This window comes from Primulina eburnea, chromosome 17 (assembly GCF_022965805.1).
Source record: "Primulina eburnea isolate SZY01 chromosome 17, ASM2296580v1, whole genome shotgun sequence".
Classification (NCBI taxonomy): domain Eukaryota; kingdom Viridiplantae; phylum Streptophyta; class Magnoliopsida; order Lamiales; family Gesneriaceae; genus Primulina; species Primulina eburnea.
In genome coordinates this window covers 17,286,343-17,313,354 of record NC_133117.1, presented here as the reverse complement: position 1 = coordinate 17,313,354, position 27,012 = coordinate 17,286,343, and the positions used below count along the sequence as shown (strand labels likewise).

The 27,012-nt window shown below is 38.5% G+C and overlaps 1 pseudogene; it reads right to left on the bottom strand.

Moving 5' to 3' along the window:
- Positions 1 to 4,752: 4,752 nt before the first annotated feature.
- On the bottom strand, positions 4,753 to 9,574 carry LOC140818671 (uncharacterized; annotated as a pseudogene).
- Between the last annotated feature and the right edge of the window lie 17,438 nt (positions 9,575 to 27,012).

Here is a 27,012-nt window from a genome sequence, read left to right as displayed (position 1 = left end):
GTATTTAGTTCGATCTGGTTGTTTAAGTATTTTGTACTTACAGATTCGATTGGGTTGTATTACTGTTTTTCCGCTGTTTACCTGATTCAGTTTTAAATGTTAATTTTGCATGCTTAAGTTCTGATTAGTAGGTGATTCTGGAACGGGTCACTACAAAGCCACCCCCATGTGCCTCCCTAAAAAGTAATTCACGAATGGATGATCTAGGGACGCACAAACTATCTTCTTTAAACAAGAAACCATGATGCAAATAAAATTTGTCATGTGGACCATGCATACATGTTTCAAATACATTCTTAAAATCCTCATCTAGCACATATAATTCCTTCACATGCTCAAACCCCAAAACTTTAGACTCCAAAGTAGAGATTAGTACATACCTTCGTGATAGTGCGTCAGCCACTACATTTTCCTTACCTTGTTTGTACTTGATGATGTAGGGAAATGTACCTATGAATGCAACCCACTTGGCATGCCGCTTGTTCAACTTCTGCTGCCCCTTAAGGTGCTTAAGAGACTCATGATCCGTATGAATCACAAACTCTTTAGGCCTCAAATAGTGTTGCCACACCTCCAAAGTCCTCACAAGCGCGTACAACTCCTTGTCATACGTTGGATAGTTCAGTTCTGCTCCATTGAGCTTCTCACTAAAGTATGCCACCGGCCGTCCTCCTTGCATCAAAACACCACCAATACCTACACCTGAAGCATCACATTCAATTTCAAAAGTATTAGAAAAATCAGGCAAAACAAGTAAAGGCGCATTTATTAATTTTTGTTTAATAATATTAAAAGACTTCTCTTGCTCCTCGCCCCAATGGAATGGAATGTGCTTCTTAATCACCGCCGTCATCGGTGCAGCCTGTGTGCTAAAATCTTTTACAAACCTCCTATAGAAGCTTGCAAGGCCATGAAAGCTTCGAACTTGACTAACATTAGCAGGTGTTGGCCAATCTCGAATAGCACTTACCTTGTCCTCATCAACTTGTATCCCCTGTGAACTTACCACAAAACTAAGAAAGACAAGTTTGCTTGTACAAAAATCACATTTCTTAAGATTAGCATATAAATGTTCATCCCTAAGTGTTATCAGTACAAGTCTTAAATGCTCAACATGCTCTTCTAAATCTTTGCTACACACAAGAATATCATCAAATAAACCACAACAAATTTCCCTATGTAAGCACGCAAGACATGATTCATCAACCTCATAAAGGTACTAGGAGCGTTAGTTAAGCCAAAAGGCATGACCATCCACTCATATAACCCGTATTTGGTTTTAAAAGCCGTTTTCCACTCATCACCTTCCCTCATCCTAATTTGGTGATAACCACTTTTCAAATCAATCTTACTAAAAATACATGCACCATGCAACTCATCTAACATATCATCTAGTCTAGGTATGGGATGCCTATACTTGATGGTTATGTTATTAATAGCCCTACAATCCACACACATACGCCATGAGCCATCTTTCTTAGGAACTAGCAAAACAGGTACAGCACAAGGAGACATAGACTCACGCACAAAACCCCTATCTAACAACTCACTTACCTGTAGTTGTAACTCCTTAGTCTCCTCCGGATTGCTTCTGTAATCTGGACGATTAGGCAATACACTTCCGGGTACCAAATCAATTTGGTGCTCAATCCCCCTCAATGGTGGTAATCCTTGAGGTAGCTCCTCCGGAAATACATCTTCAAATTCCTGCAAAAGTGAAATAACAATGCTCGGAAGGGACCCGGCTATATCACTTGTGTTAAGGAGGATCTCCTTATAAACAATCAACACAAGTGGTTCATATGTGTGCATCAATTGCTTCAACTCACTCTTTTGGGCCATATATGTTTTCTTTTTGGCCTCTTTCCTCTCATTTTCTTTTTCCTCATTTTTCTTTTGTATGGCTATCTCAATTTTTTTATCACTTTTGTTTTTAGCCATTTCGTTTTTCTTTTCAAAGGCCATCTCACTTTTTAATTCACTCTTTCTTTCGGCCTCATCTCTCTTCTTTTTTTTCAATTGGTCCTCCAACACTTGCTTTGGGGACAAAGGAAGTAAAACAATGGTTTCTTTCTTGAGTACAAAAGAATATTTATTTCTAAACCCATCATGTGTCACTTGCCTATCATATTGCCATGGTCTCCCTAACAAAATATGACAAGCATGCATTGGCACCACATCACACAACACCTCATCAATATACTTCCCAATCGAAAAGGCAACCAAGACTTGTTTGTTCACTTTCACTTCAGCACAGTCATTCAACCACTGTAGCCTATATGGTTTGGGATGTTTCAAAGTAGGCAAGCTCAATTTTTCAACCATCTCAAGACTAGCAACATTGGTACAACTTCCTCCATCTATAATAAGATTGCAAACCTTGCCATTGACAAAACACCTAGTATGGAATAAGTTTTCCCTTTGGTTAGTTTCTTCTTCCTTGACTTGGGTACTCATTATACGCCTAGTCACTAACGCTTCTCCCACAACTGCCTCATATCCCTCATCAGGATCCTCTAATGCAGGCATCTCATCTTCATCCTCTCCATCATCTCCCTCACTATGAGATTCATACTCCCCATAATTATTCAACACCATCACCCTTTTATTGGGACATTGGCTAGCAATATGTCCAACTCCTTGACACCTAAAACATTTAATATCTCTAGAACGATTAATAGGGGTTTCAGGTTTACCTTGAATTCCCTGCTTAGGCGCCTCTTGTTTCATGTCAACTTTGGGCTTGACCACTACCTTGCTTTCTTCACGTTTAACAACATTGGAACGCCAAGGTGTTGATGTATTCCCAGCTTGTGTGGTACGACCAACTCCTCTCCTCTTGAGTTGTTGCTCCACTTTTATCGCCATCTGCACCATTTCATCTAGATCCAAGTAATGTCTAAGCTCCACTTGATCTTGAATTTCTCTGTTCAAACCACACAGAAAACGAGCCATAGTAGCCTCACTATCCTCATCTATGTTTGCTCTAATCATGACTACTTCCAATTCTTTATAGTAGTCCTCAAAACTCTTCACACCTTGTCTCAAAGTTTGTAACTTCTTAAACATTTCTCTATAGTAGTGATTTGGTACAAACCTTTTCCTCATTACGCTTTTCATCTCCGCCCAAGTTTCTATAGGCCTCTCATTGCATCTCCTCTTAGTGGTCACTAATTGATCCCACCAAATAAGTGCATAATCAACAAATTCAACCACGACCAACCTAACCTTCTTTTGTTCGGAATAATGGTGACAATCAAACACAAATTCAACTCGCTTTTCCCATTCTAAATAAGCCTCTGGATCCAACTTACCATTGAACGACGGAATTTTCATCTTAATGCTACCTATGTTATTATCTTCCTTATTCCCATCATCGTACCTACCACGTAAGGCTTCTCTTCTTCCCCTACCAAATCCTCTACATCTTCCGCTTCTACCCCAATTCTCGTTTTGACTCTCCTCTTCTCCTTCCAACTCATAATCATCCTTTTCTTCATCCACTCTACCCAAACCTTTAGGCTTAGATTTATTTTCACTCGTACTAACTTCAATCCTATACAATCTCTCATATAAAGGATCCAATTCAGCCCTCAACATTCTACTAAAATGCCCAAATAACGCCTCCATTTGAACCTAAGATAACCACTGGTTCGAATTCTCTCCTACTTCCCTCTCCATTTTAATTTCAGATTTTGTACCTGCAATAAAATGTTAGTAGAAATAAAAGATTTTCCTCACCCAAATTCTCACGATCACTCCAAAGAAATAACACTCGCACTCAAATTTTTTTTTCACTCAAATTTGATAATTCTTTCAAAGGTGTGCTCAATCTTTATATATTTTTTTTTTTATCAAACTAACAAGATTCAACTTGTGAACACTTGCAACTGTCTCACTTGGATTGCACAACAACAAGAACGATAGAATAACACAGAAACAAATTTTTTTTTTTTTCGATGATTCTGGATTATCAAATGAAAAAAGATGATAGAAATAACGTAGATCTTAAAATAGAAAAAAGGATAACACAAAACTGAAACAGAATGAATTTTTGTTTTTGTTTTTGATAGATATGACGATAGAAAAAGAAAAAAAAAATACCACAGATCTGAGAACAGAACAAAGGATAGTCAGATCTGAAAATAACAACACAGATAACTTACTTGAATTCAATGAGCCAAAGCTCTGATACCAAATGATACGAATCCTCGTACGAATGAAAGGCAAGCACGAATATAGAAATCGCACCCTCAATTCAATAACAAACAAGGAACGATTATTGTGTCTCGATCTTTTGAAACAAGTAACGATTTTGTGATATTCACCTCTAAGCGATTATAACTTAGCAACAAATATCAACGAATAAACAATTGAATTTCAAACGAACCTTCAAAAAACTTGTTTTGACAATCCGTGCGAAGAACAATCGACAAACGCCACAAAGATGCAATCTTTGATAAGTTTGATTTTTAAACACAAAGCACAAGCCTTGCAAATTGAGAGAAATCTCAAGTGTTTGTATATTCCAACTTCAATAATTCGTTCATCAATAATACAATCATTATATAATAATACAATAACAAGAAAGTAGTGTGAAAAGGCTAAACAAAAGTAACTAGCAATTTTGACACGGAAGTACAGACCGCGGGTGCGCTGCAGACTGGACCGCGGGTGCGGTAAAGTCTCGGGAAAATTATTATTTTTTTTTTGCAAGACCGCGGGTGCGGCCCTGTTTTTAGCGCGGGTGCGCTACAGCTTCGGCAATTGCACTTGAGTAACATTCCAAAGACCTCCAATATTATTCCCATGGCTCCCAACCTCCTCTAATTTAGACATCAAACTTGTATGACTTCCTTGATAGCTCATCATGAGTCCTTGAAGTGCATCTTTAAACTTCTTGCTTCTTCCCCTCGTTATAGGTCCTTCAGGCAACTCCAACGACTCCCATGCTTTCTTTGGCGCTTGATCAACCACGTTTGCATCATTCTCCCCTTCTTGAAAAGGATTTGTCCTCAAATCTTGATCATCTCCTACATCAAACAACGAAAGATCACTAACATTAAAAGTAGAACTGACATTATACTCACCTGGCAGATCAAGTTTATATGCATTGTCGTTGATCCTTTCAATTACTTGAAATGGTCCATCACCCTAGGTAAAAGCTTTGAACGTCGCTTCTCTGGAAATCTTTCCTTCCTTAAGTGCAACCACACCCAATCTCCCTTTTCAAAAACCATTTTTTTCCTTCCCTTGTTGTCTTGCTTCGGGTATTGTAAATTCTTCTTCTCGATGTTATCCTTGACCTTCTCATGCAAACTTCTAACGAATTCAGCTTTCTTCTGGCCATCCATGTTCAACCTTTCACTCACAGGTAAAGACATCAAATCCAACGGAGTCAAAGGATTAAAACCATATACAACTTCAAATGGTGAATAATTTGTAGTAGAATGCATACTACGATTATAAGCAAACTCAACAAATGACAAACATTCTTCCCAATTTTTCAAGTTCTTTTTTAGTATAGCACGCAAAAGTGTTCCTAGAGTTCTATTAACAACTTCAGTTTGTCCATCTGTTTGAGGATGACATGTAGTAGAAAACAACAATTTTGTGCCAAGTTTAGCCCATAACGTTTTCCAAAAATAACTCAAGAATTTAACATCAAGCTCCGAAACAATAGTCCTAGGCATGCCATGCAACCTAACGACTTCTCTAAAGAATAGATCCGCAATGTGAGATGCATCATCAGTTTTGTGACAAGCAATAAAATGTGTCATCTTAGAGAATCTATCAACAACAACAAATATTGAATCCCTCCCCTTCTTTGTCCTAGGCAACCCCAAAACAAAGTCCATAGAAATATCAACCCAAGGTTCACTAGGGACGGGAAGTGGTGTATACAAGCCATGTGGTTGTGTTTTAGATTTAGCTTGTCTACAAGTAATGCACTTATCACACACACGCTCAACGTCACGTTTCATGTGTGGCCAATAGAAATGTTCATGCAATGCACTTAAAGTTTTAGCCACACCAAAATTCCCCATTAAGCCACCCCCATGTGCCTCCCTAAAAAGTAATTCACGAATGGATGATCTAGGGACGCACAAACTATCTTCTTTAAACAAGAAACCATGATGCAAATAAAATTTGTCATGTGGACCATGCATACATGTTTCAAATACATTCTTAAAATCCTCATCTAGCACATATAATTCCTTCACATGCTCAAACCCCAAAACTTTAGACTCCAAAGTAGAGATTAGTACATACCTTCGTGATAGTGCGTCAGCCACTACATTTTCCTTACCTTGTTTGTACTTGATGATGTAGGGAAATGTACCTATGAATGCAACCCACTTGGCATGCCGCTTGTTCAACTTCTGCTGCCCCTTAAGGTGCTTAAGAGACTCATGATCCGTATGAATCACAAACTCTTTAGGCCTCAAATAGTGTTGCCACACCTCCAAAGTCCTCACAAGCGCGTACAACTCCTTGTCATACGTTGGATAGTTCAGTTCTGCTCCATTGAGCTTCTCACTAAAGTATGCCACCGGCCGTCCTCCTTGCATCAAAACACCACCAATACCTACACCTGAAGCATCACATTCAATTACAAAAGTATTAGAAAAATCAGGCAAAACAAGTAAAGGCGCATTTATTAATTTTTGTTTAATAATATTAAAAGACTTCTCTTGCTCCTCGCCCCAATGGAATGGAATGTGCTTCTTAATCACCGCCGTCATCGGTGCAGCCTGTGTGCTAAAATCTTTTACAAACCTCCTATAGAAGCTTGCAAGGCCATGAAAGCTTCGAACTTGACTAACATTAGCAGGTGTTGGCCAATCTCGAATAGCACTTACCTTGTCCTCATCCACTTGTATCCCCTGTGAACTTACCACAAAACTAAGAAAGACAAGTTTGCTTGTACAAAAATCACATTTCTTAAGATTAGCATATAAATGTTCATCCCTAAGTGTTATCAGTACAAGTCTTAAATGCTCAACATGCTCTTCTAAATCTTTGCTATACACAAGAATATCATCAAATAAACCACAACAAATTTCCCTATGTAAGCACGCAAGACATGATTCATCAACCTCATAAAGGTACTAGGAGCGTTAGTTAAGCCAAAAGGCATGACCATCCACTCATATAACCCGTATTTGGTTTTAAAAGCCGTTTTCCACTCATCACCTTCCCTCATCCTAATTTGGTGATAACCACTTTTCAAATCAATCTTACTAAAAATACATGCACCATGCAACTCATCTAACATATCATCTAGTCTAGGTATGGGATGCCTATACTTGATGGTTATGTTATTAATAGCCCTACAATCCACACACATACGCCATGAGCCATCTTTCTTAGGAACTAGCAAAACAGGTACAGCACAAGGAGACATAGACTCACGCACAAAACCCCTATCTAACAACTCACTTACCTGTAGTTGTAACTCCTTAGTCTCCTCCGGATTGCTTCTGTAATCTGGACGATTAGGCAATACACTTCCGGGTACCAAATCAATTTGGTGCTCAATCCCCCTCAATGGTGGTAATCCTTGAGGTAGCTCCTCCGGAAATACATCTTCAAATTCCTGCAAAAGTGAAATAACAATGCTCGGAAGGGACCCGGCTATATCACTTGTGTTAAGGAGGATCTCCTTATAAACAATCAACACAAGTGGTTCATATGTGTGCATCAATTGCTTCAACTCACTCTTTTGGGCCATATATGTTTTCTTTTTGGCCTCTTTCCTCTCATTTTCTTTTTCCTCATTTTTCTTTTGTATGGCTATCTCAATTTTTTTTATCACTTTTGTTTTTAGCCATTTCGTTTTTCTTTTCAAAGGCCATCTCACTTTTTAATTCACTCTTTCTTTCGGCCTCATCTCTCTTCTTTTTTTTCAATTGGTCCTCCAACACTTGCTTTGGGGACAAAGGAAGTAAAACAATGGTTTCTTTCTTGAGTACAAAAGAATATTTATTTCTAAACCCATCATGTGTCACTTGCCTATCATATTGCCATGGTCTCCCTAACAAAATATGACAAGCATGCATTGGCACCACATCACACAACACCTCATCAATATACTTCCCAATCGAAAAGGCAACCAAGACTTGTTTGTTCACTTTCACTTCAGCACAGTCATTCAACCACTGTAGCCTATATGGTTTGGGATGTTTCAAAGTAGGCAAGCTCAATTTTTCAACCATCTCAAGACTAGCAACATTGGTACAACTTCCTCCATCTATAATAAGATTGCAAACCTTGCCATTGACAAAACACCTAGTATGGAATAAGTTTTCCCTTTGGTTAGTTTCTTCTTCCTTGACTTGGGTACTCATTATACGCCTAGTCACTAACGCTTCTCCCACAACTGCCTCATATCCCTCATCAGGATCCTCTAATGCAGGCATCTCATCTTCATCCTCTCCATCATCTCCCTCACTATGAGATTCATACTCCCCATAATTATTCAACACCATCACCCTTTTATTGGGACATTGGCTAGCAATATGTCCAACTCCTTGACACCTAAAACATTTAATATCTCTAGAACGATTAATAGGGGTTTCAGGTTTACCTTGAATTCCCTGCTTAGGCGCCTCTTGTTTCATGTCAACTTTGGGCTTGACCACTACCTTGCTTTCTTCACGTTTAACAACATTGGAACGCCAAGGTGTTGATGTATTCCCAGCTTGTGTGGTATGACCAACTCCTCTCCTCTTGAGTTGTTGCTCCACTTTTATCGCCATCTGCACCATTTCATCTAGATCCAAGTAATGTCTAAGCTCCACTTGATCTTGAATTTCCCTGTTCAAACCACACAGAAACGAGCCATAGTAGCCTCACTATCCTCATCTATGTTTGCTCTAATCATGACTACTTCCAATTCTTTATAGTAGTCCTCAACACTCTTCACACCTTGTCTCAAAGTTTGTAACTTCTTAAACATTTCTCTATAGTAGTGATTTGGTACAAACATTTTCCTCATTATGCTTTTCATCTCCGCCCAAGTTTCTATAGGCCTCTCATTGCATCTCCTCTTAGTGGTCACTAATTGATCCCACCAAATAAGTGCATAATCAACAAATTCAACCACGACCAACCTAACCTTCTTTTGTTCGGAATAATGGTGACAATCAAACACAAATTCAACTCGCTTTTCCCATTCTAAATAAGCCTCTGGATCCGACTTACCATTGAACGACGGAATTTTCATCTTAATGCTACCTATGTTATTATCTTCCTTATTCCCATCATCGTACCTACCACGTAAGGCTTCTCTTCTTCCCCTACCAAATCCTCTACATCTTCCGCTTCTACCCCAATTCTCGTTTTGACTCTCCTCTTCTCCTTCCAACTCATAATCATCCTTTTCTTCATCCACTCTACCCAAACCTTTAGGCTTAGATTTATTTTCACTCGTACTAACTTCAATCCTATACAATCTCTCATATAAAGGATCCAATTCAGCCCTCAACATTCTACTAAAATGCCCAAATAACGCCTCCATTTGAACCTTAGATAACCCCTGGTTCGAATTCTCTCCTACTTCCCTCTCCATTTTAATTTCAGATTTTGTACCTGCAATAAAATGTTAGTAGAAATAAAAGATTTTCCTCACCCAAATTCTCACGATCACTCCAAAGAAATAACACTCGCACTCAAATTTTTTTTTCACTCAAATTTGATAATTCTTTCAAAGGTGTGCTCAATCTTTATATATTTTTTTTATCAAACTAACAAGATTCAACTTGTGAACACTTGCAACTGTCTCACTTGGATTGCACAACAACAAGAACGATAGAATAACACTGAAACAAATTATTTTTTTTTCGATGATTCTGGATTATCAAATGACAAAAGATGATAGAAATAACGTAGATCTTAAAATAGAAAAAAGGATAACACAAAAATGAAACAGAATGAATTTTTGTTTTTGTTTTTGATAGATATGACGATAGAAAAAGAAAAAAAAAATACCACAGATCTGAGAACAGAACAAAGGATAGTCAGATCTGAAAATAACAACACAGATAACTTACTTGAATTCAATGAGCCAAAGCTCTGATACCAAATGATACGAATCCTCGTACGAATGAAAGGCAAGCACGAATATAGAAATCGCACCCTCAATTCAATAACAAACAAGGAACGATTATTGTGTCTCGATCTTTTGAAACAAGTAACGATTTTGTGATATTCACCTCTAAGCGATTATAACTTAGCAACAAATATCAACGAATAAACAATTGAATTTCAAACGAACCTTCAAAAAACTTGTTTTGACAATCCGTGCGAAGAACAATCGACAAACGCCACAAAGATGCAATCTTTGATAAGTTTGATTTTTAAACACAAAGCACAAGCCTTGCAAATTGAGAGAAATCTCAAGTGTTTGTATATTCCAACTTCAATAATTCGTTCATCAATAATACAATCATTATATAATAATACAATAACAAAAAAGTAGTGTGAAAAGGCTAAACAAAAGTAACTAGAAATTTTGACACGGAAGTGCAGACCGCGGGTGCGCTGCAGACTGGACCGCGGGTGCGGTACAGTCTCGGAAAAAAAAAATTTTTAAAAAAATAAAAAAAAAAAAATTTTTTTGCAAGACCGCGGGTGCGGCCCTGTTTTTAGCGCGGGTGCGCTACAGCTTCGGCAATTTGACAGCGGGTGCGGTCCCTGTTTGAGCGCGGTTGCGCTGGACCTTCGGCAATTGCACTTGAATAACATTCCAAAGACCTCCAATATTATTCCCATGGTTCCCAACCTCCTCTAATTTAGACATCAAACTTGTATGACTTCCTTGATAGCTCATCATGAGTCCTTGAAGTGCATCTTTAAACTTCTTGCTTCTTCCCCTCGTTATAGGTCCTTCAGGCAACTCCAACGACTCCAATGCTTTCTTTGGCGCTTGATCAACCACGTTTGCATCAGGTGTTGTAGGCGATAAGTTCCTATCTTGATTATCTCTACCACTTTATAAGGGCCTTCCCACTTTGGGTCAAGTTTTCCGAAGGAGCGCAAGACATCAGCTTTTCTCATCATAAGGTCTCCTACTTGGAAGGATCTTTGATTTACTCGGTCATTGTAAACCTTAGTTATGCGTGCCCTATACCTTTCTGCCCGGATGGATGTTTCCTCTCGTAGTTCGTCGATTAAATCCATGGAGGCTCGAAGGGCCTGATCGTTCTCAAGCTGCTTCTACTGTTTCACCCTCAATGAAGTTTCTTCTATCTCAGCGGGGGCTACAGCTTCAACACCGTAAGTTAGATTGAAAGGTGATTCCCCTGTTGACATGCACAGTGTAGTTCGGTATGCCCACAATGCGCTCAGCAATTCTTCCACCCAGTTTCCTTTAGCTTTGCCGAGACGGGTCTTTAGGTGCTGCAAGATAGTTCGGTTAGTTACCTCTGTTTTACCATTGGCTTGTGGGTTGCCAACCGATGTAAATAGTTGTTTGATAGAGACAAGGGAGGAGGGAGAGTTTGGGTCACCTGGGCTATAGCTCGGGTGGCCCAAAAGCCCAAGTGACCCAAAAAATTCAAATTATTTTAATATATGAAATTTGGTCCAAATGCAATTTAGCCAGTGGCCCAATTAAAAAAATAATAAACATATCCTCACCCCATTAAGAAAATGGGCTTAAAATATTTTGAAGAGCTTAGCTCTTGCGGCTCTTTTGCTCTACCATTGAAGAGAACAAATTCAATTGTTGAGTGCGGTTGTTTATTTTCAGGTTCCGGTGCTGTTGACGAAGTAAGAGGTAATGTTAAGAACTCGAAACCTGAGAATTAAGGTTGCATCGGGAATTAAAATTAAGAGGTAATGTTAAGAACTCGAAAACTGATAATTATTTTCAGGTTGTGGTGCCGTTGACTTCAATTTGTGATTAAGGCTGCATTGGGAATTCGAAACCTGAGAATTAAGAGGTAATGTTGCGGTGTCGTTGACGAAGTAATTCTGAAAATAGCTTCTTCTTTTTTTACGTATTGTTTAAGAACTTCATGAATTATGGGTTCCTAAAGCTGCTCAAATTCAAGTTGAATTTGTCATTCTACTGGTGAATGTATATTATGTATTGATTGTGCATTTGTGCTCTCACTTTTGTGTATTGATTGCATTTTGAAGAAGCCTGGGAATAAAATACATCCAAATCTAAGAAATGAAGGTGGTGTTTGCTACTATTTACAACTTGAAAGATTTGAAAGTGGCATCTGAAATGTGTTTGATTACGTTTTACAGATGTAAGCAGGAAATTTAAACCTTGACAGTGTGTATGTGAGTATGTTTATTGGGACTGAGTAAATGAGAGAACTATTTTTACAAAAATAAGAAGCGTACGAAAACACACTAAGAAGAAACACACACTCAAAACCACAAAACAAACACAGAATGATATCCCATTATCCAAAATAATGATAATGAATTTATTTGGAACTCAATCATAGTTGTTTAAAAAGTATAGTACGCTTCTTTCGATACATTTTATTATGAGAAAAGGTAAACATTATAGAAGAAAGAGGTTTATTAATTTTTTTAGTGTGATTTATTTGATGCACTTTAAACATATGTGTAAGTTCATAAATAGAAGAAAAGAATTTATTGATATTTACTTTGTATATTTCTATTTCTTTGAACTCTTAATTAATTTATTATATTCAATACCAAATTTTATCGTACGTTTATTTTTAAGCCAATAAAATAAGAAGTTTCATTATGTATTATTTTGTTTTGGTCTCTATTTTGCACACACAATTTTGGTTCTAATTTCAATTTATTATTTGTGTTTATATTAGGTTATTTTAATTTCAATTCAAGAAAGAATGAAGAGAAACAATATTATGTCATTCTTCAAGCCAATAGTTGATAAGCTTTCATCACCCAAGAGGACCGAGACTCATGCATCCATTCTTATTGAGGAGCTCGAACCTCCTTCTAAATCTCAAAGAATTGAATTTGATGAAACTTCCCTTGAACGAGATCCTGGATTGTGTATTTCAATGTGGCGACATCATGTTAATCATCGTGATGAAATTAGACGATCTTATATCAAAATGGGACCATATCAACCTAAATTTTCGGAATATCGACAATGAAATCACGGAAGTAACATCGTCGATTTCAATATACATGGTTTAAAAAATTTCCATGGTTAGAGTACTCTCCTTCGAAGGATGCCTTATTTTTTTTCGTGCTATATTTTTGAATTAAGTGAAGTACAACAATCTTCATTTACAATTGAAGGGTTTAGAAGTTGGAAACGCGTTAATGATGGAGCAAAGTGTGCTTTTTTGTCTCACATGGGAAGTTCTAACTCGATACACAATAAATCTTCGAAATCTGTTATTGATTTGATGAATGTAACTAGGCACGTAGATAAAGTTATGAATCGAGAAACTTCTGAACAGATTGAAAAAAATCGATTAAGGCTTGCAACAACAATTGAGAGCGTCTGTTGGATTAGTTTGCAAGCATGTGAATTGAGAGATCATGATGAATCTTAATATTCCCAAAATCGTGGTAATTTCATTGAGATGTTAAAACTATTGGGGAAATGGAATGCTAGTATTGGTGATGTTATCTTAGACAAAGCTCCGGGAAATGCAAGATATACCTCACCAGAAGTCCAAAAAGAAATTTTTCATATTATTGGTAATAGAGTCAGAAATATAATTCGTGATGAAATTGGAGATTCTAAGTTTTTTTTTTACGTGGATGAAGCAAAATATGTATCTAACAAAGAACAGATGGCTATAATTTTGAGATTCGTTGATGCCCATGGTTTTTTGCGGGAGCGTTTTTTCCAAATTGTGCATGTTCATGACACCACAGCTGCAACACACAAGAAAGAAATATGTGATGTCCTCACTAGATATAATCTAGAAATTCATAATATACGAGGTCAAGGATATGATGGTGATTGTAAAATGAGTGGTACTCTTAATGGACTGCAAACTTTAATTCTTAAAGATTGCCCCTATGCATATTATGCACATTGTTTCGCCCATCGACTCCAACTAGCATTAATTACAGCGGCTGAAAAATAGATCTCTATATGGCTTTTCTTTTCAAATCTGACGACTATTCTCAATCTTGTTACATCTTCTTCCAAGCGCAATGCCGAGTTACAATCTTATCAAGTTAATGAAATTGCACTTTCTGTTGTTGCAGGCGAACGCGAGACTGGGCGAGGAGCTAATTAGATTGGTACTTTCCATCTAGCAGGTACTACTTGTTGGAGTTCCCATTTTGATTCTATTTGCAGCTTGATAGATATGTGTGATGCAACTATTAATGTGCTCGAAAAATTTATCACTGATGGTGCCTCTACTTCAATGCGCGGGGAAGCTGGTGGTTCATTAATAATGATGAATTATTTTGATTTCATTTTTATTTTGCATTTTATGCATAAAATTATAGGGATAAAAAATTTTCTTTGACGTGCCTTGCAACAAAAATCTCTTGATATCATAAGTACAATGGATTTGGTCTCTACGACTAAAGAACTTTTGCTGACACTGAGAAATGATGGTTTTGATATTCTTCTTTCGTATGTAAAATAATTTTTCACAAGATTGGATGTCGATATACCGGAGATGAGTTCTCTTTATAAGCATTCTAGATTCAGTGATGAGACAATAGAACTTCTAATTCTCAGCTCTGCTTTGGATCCAAAAGATAATTTTAAATGGTTCAACATTGACAAGAATTGTACTATCGCTGAGAAGTATTATTCCGAGGACTTCACTGAACAGGATGTGCATCATTTGAGGTGTCAACTACAACATTATGAGCTCGACGTAGTTTGTCATGAAGATTTTCAAGAAATGTCCACTATCTCAGAATTGTACCGAGGGTTATTTGAAACAAAAAATTTGCGACATTATAATTTGATTGACAAGTTGATCCGTCTAGTTTTAACTTTGCTTCTTTCCATAGCAACTATAGAGCGTGCATTTTGGCTATGAAGCATGTTAAAACAGTTCTTCGCAATAAAATGGGAGATTGTTTTCTGACAGATTCTATGATTATCTATATTGAGAGAGAGTTTGCTTCAAATATATACTCAGATTCTATAATTGATGAATATTATAATTCGAAAAATCGCAGATCACAGCTTCAATAGTAAGATTATGTTTATACATATTATCTTTGTATGTTTTAATTTAAAAATATTCAATTTAATCATCTAACATTAAATGAATGATTTTAGAGATATTCATTTATTTGATCTTCATTAATTTTTCTTGCAAGTTTATGGAGATTTAATATTACATTGTCAATAACGAAAATATTGAATATCTTGTTAATGAGAAACTTTTTGAGACTACGATGAACAGGTATCATAACTATGATTTTAATTGTTATGAATTATTTTGTTTTTTGTTAAAAAAATTTAGCCCGGGTAGATTTCAAATTCTGGCTCCGCCACTGGATAGAGAGAACCTGACAGCTCCTTTAATTTTGCCCTAGAGAATTGGGTGTCGTTGTTCGAGATCAGTGCTCGTGGAATCCCAAACCTGCACACTATGTTTTTCCACATGAAACTTATGAAGTTTTTCTCTGAAATTTTCGCCAATGGCTCTGCCTCGACCCACTTCGTGAAATAATAGACGGAAACTATGAGAAATTTTCTCTGCCCCGTAGCTGGGGGGAAGATCCCCCACCAGGTCTATTCCTCACTGGGCAAAGAGTAGTGGGCTTCCAATTGGTTGTAACAACGCAGTGGGTTGGTGATGGAGATAGGCGTGCTCTTGGCAAGACCGACATAGTTTAACCAATTCCATGACATATTTCCTCATGGTTGGCCAAAAGTAACCTTTTCATAAGGTTTTGGCAGCCAATGCTTTCCCTCCCAAGTGGTTTCCACATATTCCTCGTGGATCTCACGGAGAACGTAGTATTCCTTGCTTGGAATGATACATTTGAAGAGCGGCTAAGATTAACCTCGTTTATAAAGCTCTCCATCTATAATTGTGAAGCGCGTAGCTCTTATCCTTAGCTTGCGTGCAGCGACAGGATCTCGAGGGAGATCTTCACGCATTAAATAGTTAAAAATCTCTTATTTCCAAATTGGTTCTTCACCTTTACGCAAAAGATGTTGCAGCCGTCCTTCTTTGCCTTCTCCTTGTTGATTGTTAGGAAAGTTATCGTTATGTTGTCTATGTTAGTCCAGGAACTGGCTATCTTGGCCAGACGGTCTGCCACTTCATTATCTGCCCTGAGCACTTGTTTTATCTCGTAGCTCTCCAGTAGAACTAGTAATTTGTTAATTCGGATAAAAAATTGGTTCATTTTTTCTCCTTTGGCTTCGTAAGTTCCATTAAACTGGTTAATGAATAGCTGGGAATCATTGTGCACCACTAGAATTCTTGCTCCTGCCGACAGAGCCAACTTAATTCCTGCTACGACTGCTTCATATTCGGCCTCATTATTTGATGTGGGGAATTGAAATTTGATGGAATTCATCAATTTATCACCTTGAGTGCTTTCTACCAACACCCCGGCTCTGCTCTTGTGCGAAGTTGAGGATCTATCGACATGGACCACCCAAGTCGGGACGGAGCATTCTGCCTCATTAGTGGTTGTTTCAACAAGAAAATCTGCGAGAATTTGTGCTTTAATAGCTGGATGAAGTTTAAACTCAAGTTCGAATTCTCTCCGCACAACGGCCCACTTAACCATTTGGACCAACATCTCTGGACTAGATATCACTTTGCTTTAAAGGGTGATTGGTGAGCGCCACCACTTGGTGACATAGAAAATATGGGCGTAATTTTCTTGCGGCATTTACTAAGGCAAGTGCTAATTTCTCAATGTTGGTATATCGGAGCTCGGCTCCATGCAAGGTCCGACTTATGTAATACACATGCTTATGCTATCTTTCTTCATTCACCACGAGTACAGCGCTAAACGCTTCAGGTGAAACCGCTAAATAAAGCGTCAGTGTGTCCCCAAATCGGGTTTTTTCTAGGAGTGGTGGTGTGGTTAAATACTTCTTAAAGTCTTCGAATGCTTGCTGACATTCTTCCGTCCACTTGAATCTCTTTCCTTGTCTTAGAACTTTGAAGAAAGGTAGGACTTTGTCTGCAGATCTAGAGATGAAATGGTTCAAAGCAGTCATCCTTCCAGTTAATTCTTGTACTCCTTTCACACTCCGCGTGGTAGTAATGATTAAAATTGCCTTTATTTTTTCGGGGTTTGCCTCTATGCCTCTTTGTGAAACTATGAATCAAAGGAATTTGCCACCTCGTGCACCAAAATAACATTTTTCTAGATTTAGCTTCATGCGATACTTTTGTAATATTTCAAAGCATTCTTCCAGGTCCTCCACATGCTTGATCGATCGGACACTTTTTACAAGAATGTCGTCGTTGTACACCTCCATGTTTCTCCCAATCAAGTTTTCAAAAATCTTGTTCACCAATCACTGATATGTTCCTCCCGCGTTCTTGAGCCCGAACGGCATTACCTCATAGCAGTAGATCCCTCGATCAGTGATGAAACTAGCCTTTTCTTGATCCTCCGAGGATAATCCTATCTGATTGTACCCTTGGTGGGCATCCAAGAAACTGAGCAATTTGCAGCGATTCCAGGAAATGGGAAAATATCTTTAGGCATGTCTGGTTTGAGTCAATGAAATCTATGCAAAGACGCCATTTCATTCCAGTCTTTGGAACCAACATAACATTTGCTAACCATACCGGGTACAAAACAGGCCAGATGTATTTGGCCTTTACGAGCTTTCCCACCTCATCAGCTATATGTTTATTTTTGTCTGGGCCAAAAAATCTATTTTTCTGCTTAATCGGTTTCATTTGGGTATCCACATTCAGATGATGAAGTTCATATTCTAGAGGGATTCCTGGTAATGGCTCGTCACCCATGGCAAATGCATCGACGTTGCACTACAGAAAAATTGTCAAAGTGTTCTCCACTTCTTTCGGCAGATTTGGCCAAATCTTAAAAGTTTTCTGGTATCACCGGGCACTACTTTGACATGTTTGAGAGATTCTGTTGCGGTCATCCTTTCTCTGTCATTTGATTCTCCATCCAAGAGATGTATTCCCTTTTCATTTGAAACTTGTTCAAGTCTTTGTTTCTTTCCCTTCAAGGAATCTATGTCGAGTCCCTGTTTTCTTCGATTCTCCACTGCATTTAGCAAAATAAATGCATGACATTCTCTTGCGAGTCTGCTGTCTCCGACTGCCTCTCCTACCCATTCTACAGTCGGGAATTTTTGCTTCATGTCGTACGTGGATGCAATGGCGCGAAACAGATTGAGGCTTGGAGGGCCAAGGATCACGTTGTAAGCCGAGGGGGCTTTCACCACTAAGAACTTCACGATTTTCGTGCTCTGCCGCGGGTAAGATCCTAAAGATATGGGTTGAGCGATTTCTCCAATTTCTTCTGCTATTTCTCCAGCAAATCGATTAGGGAGTATTCACTTGCGTTAATTGCGCATTACTCTAACCCAAATTTTGGAATTCTCCATGAAAAATGATATATGCATAGCTTCCTGAGTCCACCAATAATTTCTTTACCCAAAAGTTATAAATCGTGGCAGAAATTTTTAAGGCGTCATTGTCTTCCCCCGAGAGGCTTCCAAGTCCTCTTATCCTAAAAACACCTTTTCATCTTTCATTGATATCTCGTTAATCGACCGAGTTACGGCCAAGCGTGAGGAATTTTTATCACTTCTGGCGGTACGCGCGAGATTTTTTCTTGCATTTTTTGAATCACCATAGGCGGGCCCCTCCCCCGGTTATAACAGATATTATACATGTTGTGGGTATGTTCTCCTCCCTCTGATTGGGTTTTTTTCCTCTCTCGCCTCGTTCTCGCTGCCGCTCACTTAGGCGGTTGTTATCAACACACTTGTTGCCTCTCTCTTGATGGCAAAAACTATTCACATAGTCACCTAAATATCCTTGTTTGATCAACTTTTCTATCTCAGCCCGAAGACTGAAACAATCTTCAGTGTAATGACCTTTATCTTTGTGGAAACGACAGTATTTATCATATTTCTGACGCTTAGGATTTTTTTTCATCGGGCGCTGGGGTTGCAGTAAACCTTGTTGCTCTGCTACTACCAGTATGTCTGAAAAGCGTGAATTTAATGGAGTGTATTGGAGTCTCAGATTTTGGGCCGTTTGTTTTTCCTCCCTCTTTTTTCCTTCGGGTCTCTCTTCTTCCCTTCTTCTTTTCCATAAGTATCATGGTTCGATGGCCTCTTCAATGCTTATATGTTTTTTTGTCTCTTTCTAACAATTCCTCCAGAGTGTTTGGGGGCCTTCCAGCTATAGATTCCTTGAATTTTCGATGCGGAGGTTATGCTGCATTATTCCGGCTAACAGGTCATGATTAACATGGGGAACTTCATGCACAGCTTGCATGAACAGTTGTACATATTCTTTCAGGCTTTTCCCTTCTTTCTGAATTATAGTAAATAAATAAGTTGTTGTTTTCGGGTATTTCTTGTTGATAGAGAACTGATGGAGAAAACAATGAGCTAGTTGCTCCAAGCTACCTATGGTTTCTATAGGGAGCTTGTTGAATGACCGCCGAATTCGGTTGGGGTTAATTCTAGCAAGCGGACAAGGTCAAGTTATAGTAAATGGACGAACAGTCCAAGTATCGATCCCACAGAGACTATTATTTAATTACTAAGATTCAATTATTTTATTTAATCTAAGCAAACAATAACGAGCGATTTGATTATTATTTCGACTAACTAAATTTTAAACTAATTTATGCTAATTTAATGAATAAATCAAATATCAGAGAAGCTTGGAACTTGGGATTTTCAAATTTAAATAAAATGACCGGGACCACACGACGGTAACAAACTCTGATTAATATCATGCACTGGAGTTATTTAATTACGGATTATTTGAAGTCACGATGTAATTCTGTAATTTAATTATAAACCTATTTCTAGAATTTATAATCTTATTTTCATTTAACAGTTCAATTATTTCTAATTAAATTTAATTAAACAAGAACGCATTTATCACCGATAGAATCACAGCTGTCGCCTAAAATCGCACACTGAAATCGAATGCTATTTCTAGTCGGTTTAACCGTGTGTTAATTAATGTTTTTGAAGCTACCTTCAATCTAATCCCTTTCGAGTCAAGATTGAACAACAAACATGCAGATAATTGGCCAGATTAAAAGCACGAAAATTACACAAACATTAATCAATAATCATGGAATAATTTTATAAATCAAACAATCCAACGAATAACCAAAATCAATCGTTTGTTCCTATCGTGGTCCCGATCACAAGAAAAAACTACTCCATAAATTCAAAACTAAAATCAAATTTAATATTCGAATTCATGAATGCAAAATAAGAAAATAAAAGAGACGAGGAAATCTCAGCGATGGTGCGCAAAGCGTGCGCGTGAAGCGCGTTGTTTTCTCTCTTGTTTCTCCCAAGTCGTCGCCGTCTTCAAGAGTCTCAAAGCTCACGCCTCCTGTTTCTCCCAAGTCGACTGCCGAGTTCTCCTTTTTTCTTTTTCAAAAGTCCACGCAATTTTCTAATTTCTCTCCTTTATCTCCTCAAAATCTTCGCGAATCTGATCTGAAAATACTGTACACGGACCCCGTGCATGTATCCGGAGTAGGGTCCGTGTAGATTCGATTAAAAATTCTTTCAGGGAAATATGGGGCACGGACCCCGTGTAGGGATCCGGCATCAGGTCCGTGACATTGCGCAAAAGATTTTTTCTCGGTTGGTTCTGGACACAGACCCCTACACGGGATCCGTCTCCAGGTCCTGATTGTCTCGATTTTATTCTTCTCTTGGCTTCTTCTGGCACGGACCCTTACACGGGGTCCGTGTATGGGTCCGGGCACTCTCATTGTGAGCTTTTCCTATTTTTCCGGGTATTTCATGACGTGGCACTGCGAACTTGACTTTTCTTTCATTTCTTTGGCTTTCACCATCTTTTGGTCAAACCTGCAAATATCCATAATGCGACAAATTAAGCGCGAAACTCGGAATCAAAATGCCAGATAAGCACGAATACAACAAAATAAAAACCCTAAAATGCTATATAATTCGTGCTTATCAACTCCCTCACACTTAACCTTTGTTCGTCCTCGAACAAAATCAGACAAAAATAAAGATGAGAAATATTTCAGATTCAGAACCCAAGCACCACAATCAAAACGTCTCAATTTGTCAAACTCTTTCACCCCCGGTCAAAAGATCACGCTTCGCATATCACAAGATTCGTTCTCGTCGCAATTTAAGATTCAAACATTTACCCAGTAAAGATCAACAGAATAAGATGTGTGTAGTGTGCAGGTCAGACTCGTACTCATCACCAGCTACTTGGTTTCATGATCACTTTTTTTTTTTTAGCTACGCCCCATATGCTTGACTTTCATACCCCTCTCTACTAAATGTTGAACAACGATGACTCGGTTAATATGTCTTTTCAAGCTTGTAACGTAAGGCCAAGGTTCACGGCTACAATAAAAGATATGGGAATCAAAAGTGAGAGGAAATAAAAAATATTCATGTAGCACATTCATTCAACTTTTGACTCATCACCAATTATTGTATTTTCATCATTTTTAGAGCTCTATCGTCTCCTTTCTTTCTCATTGTCCACCAACTTTCACCCACAGATTTTTCGGGTGTTTTCACTATACACTTTCCTCTTTTTTTTTCATGAATAAAAATTCATCGACTCCTTCACACATATTTCTTCAATCCATTAGAGTAATTCAAACATTTCAATGTGCACAGGAGGTTTATTTCTCTCACATGTAGGTAGGACAAAGTGTATAGGCTAAGATTCAGGTAGTTGATGTGGGATATTGAATAAATTACGGATGGGGGCTAATTGTGTGTCATTGACACACACCATCCGATTTTTACAGGCTCAAAAAGGTTTACTAGAGACAATAAATGATGTATTGGTTAGGCTTGAAAGGCTCAAACGGTCCAAAGATCGCCTAAATCATCCCTAAGTCACCATCGTTTGTATTTTATCTTCGAGGGCTAATCAGACGAGTTCTAGGGATCGTTGTTCGATTTTTTTTTTTTTTTAGTTCACAATTCACCAATTCACTATCAATGAGTAAAAGTTTGACCAGGTGCATTGAATGAAAGTTGATACAGAACTGGTTCATGTCTGACCCTTCTCCTTGAAACTAGGACTCCTCTCATTCAATACTAGGCATGAAACTATCTCCCGAGTGATCCAAAATCTAAAAAATTAATCTGGATATCAAGTGAAACAAGAGTTCTTTGTCAAAAAATAATCTCCTCTTACGTGGAAAGTGTTGTTAAGTGTTGTGCAACGATGTGAAACGAAACTGACCCACCCTCACACTTTGATAACGATAATGCCCTCAGTGTAAAGCAATATAAAATGAACGATCAAGACAGTTAAAGCAAAAACACTTCCCTGGACAAATGTCGAGTAAGTGGTAAAAATGTGGTAGAGATCAGCAACTCCTGAAAAACACGACAACGAATACACAAGGGAACGTAAAAAGATATAGGGAAAAGCACTCAAGCACTCAAATAAATCCAAAAGAAAATAATCATAACCAATCATGTCTCATAACATTAGCAACAATATAGGAATGAAAAGACCAAAGCCAGAAAACACTAAAATCCTCCACAAGTCTTAAAATAGAAAGGGGTTGTCTACTCCTCGTCTGATCCTATGTCAAGATCCTCCATCCTGTTAAGTGCGGATCGGTCCCATGGTGTAGCGAAGATATCGTCTGAAGAAGGCTGAATCCCAAGGTGGTGCTCGATGCGAGCCAATCTAGTGCGGATGTCGTCCATGCAATCAAACATGGATGAGTAGACCTGACGTGCTCCTCTGGGGGCGCGCTGTCGTGGTGGCATATGAACCTGTGGTCCGGCTCTAGCATCCAAAGCTGCTTCTTCTCCAACTCTATCTTCCTGGATGCGCTCAGCTGCTGTAGGTGGAGGTACCGGTGGGTCACGGGGATGTCCACTGATATGGCGACTGGCAGGATTACGGTACCACGCACCCTGTCGGAATATAAAATACATGCCCTGCATGGCTTGGGCGGTCAACATCTGCGTAGAAGTGGGCATGAGAGAAGTCTCGCCTGTAAGATCGACACCCTGGGCCGCCAGGATCCGGGAAATGATGATAGGGTAGGGGGAGTAGGGTGTCCTATTCTTCGTGGGGTCGACGTGGGTGACTGAGCGCATGTGGGAAATGATGATCGACGCCACCGGAATAGCAGGAATGGCCCCAAATCCATTCAGCATCTTGTCAATGATATAAAGATCCAAATGACGGACCTCATTGTTTCCCGGTTTCCGTGGAATAATGTTCGACCCCGTAAAGTAGCAGATGAGACGATCCAGCAACGGGAGGGTCGTCGGCAGGACGGTGGATCGGGAGCCAGTAGGAGATGTGGGGTAACGGGGTTGGCGACGAGCCTCAGTGATCCGAAAAGTGAGGTCTGAAAAGAAGATATCCACCTGATTGAAGGACACAGTCGGTCCTTCATTAGGGACATTCAAGATCACTGCCAGAGAAGAGCTGGTCACCTCGATAGGAATCCCCTTCACATAAGTACGCAAATATGGCAGACCGATCATCTCTTTTTCTTCAAAATTGGCAAAGAATTGCCAGACCAGGTCAGGGAAATATGGTCCTGCAATGTCCAGTAGAGGCCCCCATCTAAACTTATCGAATTCAGCCCTCAGTGGCAGCTCATTGTCGATCCGTGGATGAATTGACCGCTCAATGATGACCGAGTTCCCATGGAGTGCCGAATAACATTCAAAATTTTCGAGGCTAGTGAATCTGGATGCATCAAAGGGGGTTGAGGAGGATGAGGTACCGGCTCGGGCGCGTTTACTGCTCTGTTTGCGGGGTGGCATACTGATTCAAGCGATGATATCTGAAATTCCAACAATTCAATAACAATAATTGTTGGAAACTAAATTCTGGAGTTTGACAAAACATAAATCAATCGACTAAACCATCTAATACATGAAAGCATATTCGGCAGCTGAACATTCAACTAAAATCAGTTGACACAAACTGATCAGTTGAGAACTGATCAGTAAAACATTCAGCCGTATACATTAAAGCTCCTCGACTGAAGATACCTCGGGAAAGATCATTCAAACAGACAAAAAAACATATCAGACAGCAACTGAATGTGGAAAGCCGCACTGCATAGAACAACGAATTTCGGCTATCAAGATTTATACGCCGTCTTACAATAAATGATGAAGCGGCAATCAAGAACATTGTCCAAGAAATGATAAAGTGGCAATCAACGGATACGAGAATTCAAAATTACCGTTGAAAGAGAAGTCTATAAATATGACAAAAGAGCAGTTGACAAATACGTGTGTTTAACCAATCTCAAACTTGCCATTACTCTGTCAAAATCTCTGCTCACTCGTATCAGATCTATTCGTAGCGATCAAGGCTACACATTGAGCAAACTAGCACTCTGAAATATTGAAAATTCGATTAAGTGCTAAGTTCAGTTACTTACAGAGATCATTGTATTATACTAAGAGTTTCAGTTCAGGCAATAGATAAGTCCTAACTGAAGTGGGTCTGTACAAGCGTTGTACTCGATCAAAGTCTTTTAGTAAATATCCTATCCTTGAGATAGAAGGGGTGACGTAGGAGTTATTCAATTCTCCGAACATCCATAAACATATCGTGTTATCTTTACTTCAGCTTTTCATTTTCAGTTAGATATTCTATCTATCAAACAGTTTATTTTCCGGAACTGCTTATTCAGTTTAACTGGTTGATATTGACTGACGGGATACTTAGTTCAGTTTGTAACAAGACTGAACTATCTTTTTCGAAAAACATTTAAATTCCTAGAAGTGTTTATTCAACACCCCCTTCTAAACACTAATTAGTCAATAACCGATCCTAACAAGTGGTATCAGAGCAAGGCATATCCTGTCAAAGATTATCTATCCTCAATCTAATCATTATGTCTTCATTCAATAAGATTCCAATGTTCTCCAGGGAAGATTTTGATGATTGGAAAATCAGAATGCAGGCTCATCTAGCTGCACAAGACGATGACATGTGGTACGTCATAACTGATGGACCCATGAAAATTTTGAAAGCAAACACAGCTGTTGCTATTACTGAAGGGGCACCTCACCGAATTGAAAAGCCTCGAGATGAGTGGACTACAGAGGACAAGAGAAAGGCAAATCTAGACAACGTTGCAAAAGACATACTGTATAAGACACTGGACAAAGTAACGTTCAGTAAGATCAAAATGTGCAAAACAGCCAAAGAAATTTGGGAAAAGTTAATTCAACTTTGCGAAGGAAATGATCAAACTAAAGAAAACAAACTCTCAGTTGCTGTGCAGAAGTTCGACAACATCAGAATGAAGATGGGTGAAACAATGGATGAGTATGATGAAAGAACAAGCTGTATTATCAACGAACTAAATGCACTTGGAAAGGTGTATACAAATAAAGAAGTAGCGTTGAAAGTAATCTGAGGACTTCCCAAAGAATGGGATGTCAAAACTATGGCAATGAGGGAATCCAAAGATCTTAACAAAGTTGAACTTCATGATTTATTTGCAGATCTAAAAGCATATGAGTTTGAACTTCAAACTCGAGAAGGTGAACCATCCACTCCAGCAGCAACTACTGCCTTAACTGCTGTTAGAAATGAATCAACTGGTTCAGTTGAGAAAACTGCTGATCAGCTGAGCAATGATGCCATGTCTCTATTCATTAAGAAATTTGGAAGATTCATGAGGAAAAATCAAGGAAATTTTCAGAAGAATTATCAAAGAAACAACTCCAGAGAAGAATCTAATGTATGTTTCAACTGTGGCAAATCCGGTCACTTTATTGCTAACTGTACAAAGCCTAAAAAGGACAATCAAATCTCAACTGAAAGAAAGAAGAAGATATATGAGCACAAAAGAAGATCTAAGGACGAAAAGAAGCCTTACAAGAAGAAACATGAAGTACTTCTAGCTGAAGACAGCAAAGCCAAATGGGCAGAAACTGATAGTGAAGAGTCAGATCCAGAAAGCTCTTGCAGTTCAAGTGATGAGGAAGAAGTAACATGCTTAATGGCAGATAACATAGAAGATCAATCAAGCTGCGAGCAGGTATTTGATTTTAGCTCTATTGATTTTACACGAGAAGTACTCATTTCAACTCTTCATGACATGGTCAATGAGTATCAAAAGCTTGCTTCATCATTTGAAAAACTCAGAGCAAAGCAAGATGATCCCAAAGACGATAAAACAAAAACTGATGAATCAGTTGAAATGTTGAGTCTAAGAAGGGAGATTGCTGAACTAACTGATGAAAGGAGCAGGAATCAATCAATGATTCAAAAATTGTCGCTTGAAAATACAAAGCTCAATGAGCTCATTCAAGTTTGGAACAAATCATCAAAAGCTCTAATTAATATACAGAATTCTCAGAAATCAGTTGATGATAAAACTGGTTTAGGATTCTGTAGTAACGATGATTTGTCTTCCCAAGATACTCAACCAAAACTGAATACGAACAAAGGGAAATATATTCGCTTTGTAAAATCAGTTATGGTACAAAATCAAGAAGAGTCGAGCAAACTGATTGAACAGCCATCTCAGAATATGAATAAAGGCATGAGATGTGGAATTGGATATACTCCAAAGGGTAAGACTGATTCATGGAATCAGCAACCAAAAACTCTCAGCAGAAAATATTCATATGGCTACTCAAACTACCACAACAGTAAGCCGGTTCAGAAAAGATATCGGCTAAACAACCAGTTGAAAAAGAACAAAACACATGTCATATCATCCTCACAATATACACCAAGCACACACAGACAGGGAAGGACCATATGGAATACAGCAACAGGACAGTCAGTTAGACTGATTCAAGTCTGGATTCCAAAAGGACTAATCAACTATGGACCCAAATAGAAAAGGGGACCAGAATCTTATTTTGTGTTTAATTGCAGACAA